General features: G+C 54.5%; 3 non-coding genes across 3 annotated transcripts in view; all 3 read right to left on the minus strand.

Moving 5' to 3' along the window:
• LOC126327743 (large subunit ribosomal RNA) overlaps positions 1 to 1,244 on the minus strand; it is a 4,222-nt gene extending 2,978 nt beyond the window's left edge. The window contains exon 1 of the ribosomal RNA XR_007561430.1: positions 1 to 1,244. This exon is cut by the window's left edge and continues 2,978 nt beyond it. This is a non-coding gene — a ribosomal RNA (large subunit ribosomal RNA).
• A 188-nt stretch (positions 1,245 to 1,432) lies between these two features.
• LOC126327768 (5.8S ribosomal RNA) lies at positions 1,433 to 1,587 on the minus strand. Its single transcript, XR_007561455.1, has one exon. It is a non-coding gene; the product is annotated as a 5.8S ribosomal RNA (ribosomal RNA).
• Positions 1,588 to 1,948: 361 nt separating this feature from the next.
• Positions 1,949 to 3,841, minus strand: LOC126327820 (small subunit ribosomal RNA). Its single transcript, XR_007561501.1, has one exon. It is a non-coding gene; the product is annotated as a small subunit ribosomal RNA (ribosomal RNA).
• Positions 3,842 to 7,500: the final 3,659 nt, after the last annotated feature.

The raw sequence follows: 7,500 nt of genomic DNA on the forward strand, positions 1-7,500 counted from the left end.
TCGCCCCTATACCCAGCTCCGACGATCGATTTGCACGTCAGAATCGCTACGGACCTCCATCAGGGTTTCCCCTGACTTCGTCCTGGCCAGGCATAGTTCACCATCTTTCGGGTCCCAACGTGTACGCTCTAGGTGCGCCTCACCTCGCAATGAGGACGAGACGCCCCGGGAGTGCGGAGGCCGCCGCCCCGTGAAGGGCGGGGAAGCCCCATCCTCCCTCGGCCCGCGCAAGGCGAGACCTTCACTTTCATTACGCCTTTAGGTTTCGTACAGCCCAATGACTCGCGCACATGTTAGACTCCTTGGTCCGTGTTTCAAGACGGGTCGTGAAATTGTCCAAAGCTGAAGCGCCGCTGACGGGAGCGATTATTCCGCCCGAGAGCATCCCGAGCCAACAGCGGCGCGGGTCCGGGGCCGGGCCAGGTAGGTCCGTCATCCGGGAAGAACCGCGCGCGCTTGCCGGGAGCCCGAGCGCCCAAAGGGGCGAATCGACTCCTCCAGATATACCGCCGAGCAGCCAGCCAGGACACCGGGGCTCTGCCCAACAGACGCGAACCGAGGCCCGCGGAAGGACAGGCTGCGCACCCGGGCCGTAGGCCGGCACCCAGCGGGTCGCGACGTCCTACTAGGGGAGAAGTGCGGCCCACCGCACACCGGAACGGCCCCACCCCGCGGCGAGTGGAAAGGCAACCGGACACGACCCCGCCGCGGATTGCTCCGCGCGGGCGGCCGGCCCCATCTGCCGAGGGCGGGGGCCAGTGGCCGGATGGGCGTGAATCTCACCCGTTCGACCTTTCGGACTTCTCACGTTTACCCCAGAACGGTTTCACGTACTTTTGAACTCTCTCTTCAAAGTTCTTTTCAACTTTCCCTCACGGTACTTGTTCGCTATCGGTCTCGTGGTCATATTTAGTCTCAGATGGAGTTTACCACCCACTTGGAGCTGCACTCTCAAGCAACCCGACTCGAAGGAGAGGTCCCGCCGACGCTCGCACCGGCCGCTACGGGCCTGGCACCCTCTACGGGCCGTGGCCTCATTCAAGTTGGACTTGGGCTCGGCGCGAGGCGTCGGGGTAGTGGACCCTCCCAAACACCACATGCCACGACAGGCGGCAGCCTGCGGGGTTCGGTGCTGGACTCTTCCCTGTTCGCTCGCCGCTACTGGGGGAATCCTTGTTAGTTTCTTTTCCTCCGCTTAGTAATATGCTTAAATTCAGCGGGTAGTCTCGCCTGCTCTGAGGTCGTTGTACGAGGTGTCGCACGCCACACCGCCAGCCGGCTGTGCACGCTACCGAGAAAGTACCGGTATGCGAACCGCCAGGCGACGGGCGCGCATCGCACGTTTAAGGAGACGCGGCCGGCCACACAGGCGACCACGACACTCCCACGTCTCCGAAGCGGGACAAACGCCGCGCGCTTCAGTATACGTAGCCGACCCTCAGCCAGACGTGGCCCGGGAACGGAATCCATGGACCGCAATGTGCGTTCGAAACGTCGATGTTCATGTGTCCTGCAGTTCACATGTCGACGCGCAATTTGCTGCGTTCTTCATCGACCCACGAGCCGAGTGATCCACCGTCCTGGGTGATCTTTTCCTTTTCAGTCTCCCACTGTCTCTTTCAAGACAGTAGCATTTGCGGGACTGAGGCGTCTGACGGCCCCTGTTCCACTATTTTTTTGTGTCCAACGGCCTCACAGCCGATGGGCGTCGTACGGCTCCACACCGGAGCGGACAGGCACTCGGGCGAACGTCATTCAAAACCGGCGCCAGGCGCCAGGTACCGCAGGCCAGCCGCTCCAGAGCTTCAGCGCTCGTACCACACAACAACAACACTTCCGCTAGTTTTGAGAGGCACGCGTGGTTCCGCACGCGGCGCACGGCCACTGCCGTACAGGTAGCGTGTTGCGCGACACGACACGCACATCGAAAGACATGCAGTCTAGTCGGTAATGATCCTTCCGCAGGTTCACCTACGGAAACCTTGTTACGACTTTTACTTCCTCTAAATGATCAAGTTTGGTCATCTTTCCGGTAGCATCGGCAACGACAGAGTCGATGCCGCGTACCAGTCCGAAGACCTCACTAAATCATTCAATCGGTAGTAGCGACGGGCGGTGTGTACAAAGGGCAGGGACGTAATCAACGCGAGCTTATGACTCGCGCTTACTGGGAATTCCTCGTTCATGGGGAACAATTGCAAGCCCCAATCCCTAGCACGAAGGAGGTTCAGCGGGTTACCCCGACCTTTCGGCCTAGGAAGACACGCTGATTCCTTCAGTGTAGCGCGCGTGCGGCCCAGAACATCTAAGGGCATCACAGACCTGTTATTGCTCAATCTCGTGCGGCTAGAAGCCGCCTGTCCCTCTAAGAAGAAAAGTAATCGCTGACAGCACGAAGGATGTCACGCGACTAGTTAGCAGGCTAGAGTCTCGTTCGTTATCGGAATTAACCAGACAAATCGCTCCACCAACTAAGAACGGCCATGCACCACCACCCACCGAATCAAGAAAGAGCTATCAATCTGTCAATCCTTCCGGTGTCCGGGCCTGGTGAGGTTTCCCGTGTTGAGTCAAATTAAGCCGCAGGCTCCACTCCTGGTGGTGCCCTTCCGTCAATTCCTTTAAGTTTCAGCTTTGCAACCATACTTCCCCCGGAACCCAAAAGCTTTGGTTTCCCGGAGGCTGCCCGCCGAGTCATCGGAGGAACTGCGGCGGATCGCTGGCTGGCATCGTTTATGGTTAGAACTAGGGCGGTATCTGATCGCCTTCGAACCTCTAACTTTCGTTCTTGATTAATGAAAACATACTTGGCAAATGCTTTCGCTTCTGTTCGTCTTGCGACGATCCAAGAATTTCACCTCTAACGTCGCAATACGAATGCCCCCGCCTGTCCCTATTAATCATTACCTCGGGTTCCGAAAACCAACAAAATAGAACCGAGGTCCTATTCCATTATTCCATGCACACAGTATTCAGGCGGGCTTGCCTGCTTTAAGCACTCTAATTTGTTCAAAGTAAACGTGCCGGCCCACCGAGACACTCAACAAAGAGCACCCTGGTAGGATTTAAACGGGGTCCGCCTCGGGACGCGAAAGCACCCCTTCGGCTCGCCCCACCGGCAGGACGTCCCACGATACATGCCAGTTAAACACCGACGGGCGGTGAACCAACAGCGTGGGACACAAATCCAACTACGAGCTTTTTAACCGCAACAACTTTAATATACGCTATTGGAGCTGGAATTACCGCGGCTGCTGGCACCAGACTTGCCCTCCAATAGATACTCGTTAAAGGATTTAAAGTGTACTCATTCCGATTACGGGGCCTCGGATGAGTCCCGTATCGTTATTTTTCGTCACTACCTCCCCGTGCCGGGAGTGGGTAATTTGCGCGCCTGCTGCCTTCCTTGGATGTGGTAGCCGTTTCTCAGGCTCCCTCTCCGGAATCGAACCCTGATTCCCCGTTACCCGTTACAACCATGGTAGGCGCAGAACCTACCATCGACAGTTGATAAGGCAGACATTTGAAAGATGCGTCGCCGGTACGAGGACCGTGCGATCAGCCCAAAGTTATTCAGAGTCACCAAGGCAAACGGACCAGACAAGCCAATCCGATTGGTTTTGATCTAATAAAAGCGTCCCTTCCATCTCTGGTCGGGACTCTGTTTGCATGTATTAGCTCTAGAATTACCACAGTTATCCAAGTAACGTGGGTACGATCTAAGGAACCATAACTGATTTAATGAGCCATTCGCGGTTTCACCTTAATGCGGCTTGTACTGAGACATGCATGGCTTAATCTTTGAGACAAGCATATGACTACTGGCAGGATCAACCAGGGAGCTGCGTCAACTAGAGCTGAGCAGCCGGCCGCCCGGGAGTGTGTCCCGGGGGCCCGCGCGAACACGCAAGCGTCCGCTCAATTATTCTGCAAACAGGAGGAGGCCGAGCTCCCCTGCACGATACACCTCGAAACCCTCTCAGGTCCCGGCGGCGCGCAGCGCCGTCCTAGGTACTTGGTCGGTTTCGAGAGAGGCGCAATCACCCGGAGTTAGGCGAGTAGACGGTTTTAGTGCAAACACCCTTGCTCCCAACTGAGCTTGCCGCTGCCGACAGAGGCCCGGGAGCGTGCTGTCGTGGCATTGCCGGCGGGAGACAACACGCGCCACCTATGGTGACCGGCAGCTCCAACGCCAGCGCCACACAAGGGCAAAGCCCCACTTGGGTGCAGAAGCGAACTCTCCCAGCACAGCGCACGCGCCAACACGTCCGCACAACTGCGATACAAACCACCTGCGAGAACCGCTGGGGCGACCGAGCAGCAGACGGCGTCGCGGCGCCGAGTGCCAGGCGGCGGCGCATCCTCAACGCACACAGTCCTCAATCAGACCAGCACACTGCAGATGTCCACCGCGCTTCGCACCGGGCTCGGCTGAACCAACTTTGGCCGCCAGGCGCCGCGTGCAGGGTGCGCCGCAGCGTAGCTGCGCCGCCTGCCGGGCCCGTCTGCTGGCGCTCCTGCCACTCGGCGCCCCCCACCAGCCGGCTGTTGCGCGTGCGCCCACGCAGCGCGCGGCCAACACGCCGGGCGGCCCCCCTTCACCGGCCGGGAACAGTCCCACCAAGCCACCGCCGCGTATCGCTTCATACCCACATGGGCCTAGTCACGTGTGTGGATGTGGCGGGTACCGCTGAAACAACCGGTTAATAGCTGTACCGATCGTCGCCATTACAGATTCACCTCCAGCGTGAACAACCGCTCAACAACGGATTTCCAGTTCATTTGCGTATCTTGGGCAGTAAACGTAGATGTCCACCTACATTTGCGAATTCAACAATTCTTGCATGCCAGGATGTCATGTGTCACGACACGCTACATCAGACCACATACACACTGCGACATGTGCAGAAGAGAACACGTGGAAGGTGGCCCGCGCACGTATGCGATGTCCCTTCCGCGATCCACTGTCAACCGGCATCTGCGGCATGTCCCAGATATGGAACGCGGTCCACCAGGGTAGCACTTTGTGTGAGGCAATACGACAAAGTCGGAATACACGCGTCACTACATCAGACGGCTCACGCTGACCTGACCTGACCTGACCTGACCTGACTCACCGCACCACCACACCCAGCGACCCAGGGTGACATACAATGCGTTCGTACGTTCCTCCCACACGCCTCTACGGCGTACCACAGTGCAACCTAGCTGTTATTGGGAGACGAGACAAGTAGCATCGAGCACAACATATGGAAATTGAGATTCGACACCGTTGGGCACAGCCAGCGTACGGTCACACGTATCACACTACTTCACTCTGTACGTAACGACCGATGATCGGTACAGCGTGTGGGTTACGCGTACGACATCAGCGGACAATGGACACAGACCATACCACGACGTACACTGAGGGCGTCGACATCTGAATGCAACTGAACAGCTGCGAGGCTCATTTAACACTCAAACGCCAGACCGACCAGCTTGAGAGGACAGAGACACAAAGAGAGGGACAGAGGGAGGGGGGGGGGGCCGATATAGTCCTATTGCAGTACAATTGACAGTGGATAGCGGGAATATGTGGAAAGTAAGCAACACTCGCAAGACATCTACATGAGGATAACAACGACACCAGAGATTCCGAGCAGTGAACTATGTTAGGCAAAGGGACAACGTGGGTTAGGTTAAGGGACAACGTGGGTTAGGTTAAGGGACAACGTGGGTTAGGTTAAGGGACAACGTGGGTTAGGTTAAGGGACAACGTGGGTTAGGTTAAGGGACAACGTGGGTTAGGTTAAGGGACAACGTGGGTTAGGTTAAGGGACAACGTGGGTTAGGTTAAGGGACAACGTGGGTTAGGTTAAGGGACAACGTGGGTTAGGTTAAGGGACAACGTGGGTTAGGTTAAGGGACAACGTGGGTTAGGTTAAGGGACAACGTGGGTTAGGTTAAGGGACAACGTGGGTTAGGTTAAGGGACAACGTGGGTTAGGTTAAGGGACAACGTGGGTTAGGTTAAGGGACAACGTGGGTTAGGTTAAGGGACAACGTGGGTTAGGTTAAGGGACAACGTGGGTTAGGTTAAGGGACAACGTGGGTTAGGTTAAGGGACAACGTGGGTTAGGTTAAGGGACAACGTGGGTTAGGTTAAGGGACAACGTGGGTTAGGTTAAGGGGCAACTTGAGTTAGGTTAAGGGGCAACTTGAGTTAGGTTAAGGGGCAACTTGAGTTAGGTTAAGGGGCAACTTGAGTTAGGTTAAGGGACAACTTGAGTTAGGTTAAGGGACAACTTGAGTTAGGTTAAGGGACAACTTGAGTTAGGTTAAGGGACAACTTGAGTTAGGTTAAGGGACAACTTGAGTTAGGTTAAGGGACAACTTGAGTTAGGTTAAGGGGCAACTTGAGTTAGGTTAAGGGGCAACTTGAGTTAGGTTAAGGGGCAACTTGAGTTAGGTTAAGGGGCAACTTGAGTTAGGTTAAGGGGCAACTTGAGTTAGGTTAAGGGGCAACTTGAGTTAGGTTAAGGGGCAACTTGAGTTAGGTTAAGGGGCAACTTGAGTTAGGTTAAGGGGCAACTTGAGTTAGGTTAAGGGGCAACTTGAGTTAGGTTAAGGGGCAAATTGAGTTAGGTTAAGGGGCAAATTGAGTTAGGTTAAGGGGCAAATTGAGTTAGGTTAAGGGGCAAATTGAGTTAGGTTAAGGGGCAAATTGAGTTAGGTTAAGGGGCAAATTGAGTTAGGTTAAGGGGCAAATTGAGTTAGGTTAAGGGGCAAATTGAGTTAGGTTAAGGGGCAAATTGAGTTAGGTTAAGGGGCAAATTGAGTTAGGTTAAGGGGCAAATTGAGTTAGGTTAAGGGGCAAATTGAGTTAGGTTAAGGGGCAAATTGAGTTAGGTTAAGGGGCAAATTGAGTTAGGTTAAGGGGCAAATTGAGTTAGGTTAAGGGGCAAATTGAGTTAGGTTAAGGGGCAAATTGAGTTAGGTTAAGGGGCAAATTGAGTTAGGTTAAGGGATAATCTGGTACAACCACAGTTAGGTTAAGCGATAATCTGGTACATCCACAGTTAGGTTAAGCGATAATCTGGTACAGCCACAGTTAGGTTAAGCGATAATCTGGTACAGCCACAGTTAGGTTAAGCGATAATCTGGTACAGCCACAGTTAGGTTAAGCGATAATCTGGTACAGCCACAGTTAGGTTAAGCGATAATCTGGTACAGCCACAGTTAGGTTAAGCGATAATCTGGTACAGCCACAGTTAGGTTAAGCGATAATCTGGTACAGCCACAGTTAGGTTAAGCGATAATCTGGTACAGCCACAGTTAGGTTAAGCGATAATCTGGTACAGCCACAGTTAGGTTAAGCGATAATCTGGTACAGCCACAGTTAGGTTAAGCGATAATCTGGTACAGCCACAGTTAGGTTAAGCGATAATCTGGTACAGCCACAGTTAGGTTAAGCGATAATCTGGTACAGCCACAGTTAGGTTAAGCGATAATCTGGTAC

This window comes from Schistocerca gregaria, unplaced genomic scaffold (assembly GCF_023897955.1).
Source record: "Schistocerca gregaria isolate iqSchGreg1 unplaced genomic scaffold, iqSchGreg1.2 ptg001059l, whole genome shotgun sequence".
Classification (NCBI taxonomy): Eukaryota; Metazoa; Arthropoda; class Insecta; order Orthoptera; family Acrididae; genus Schistocerca; species Schistocerca gregaria.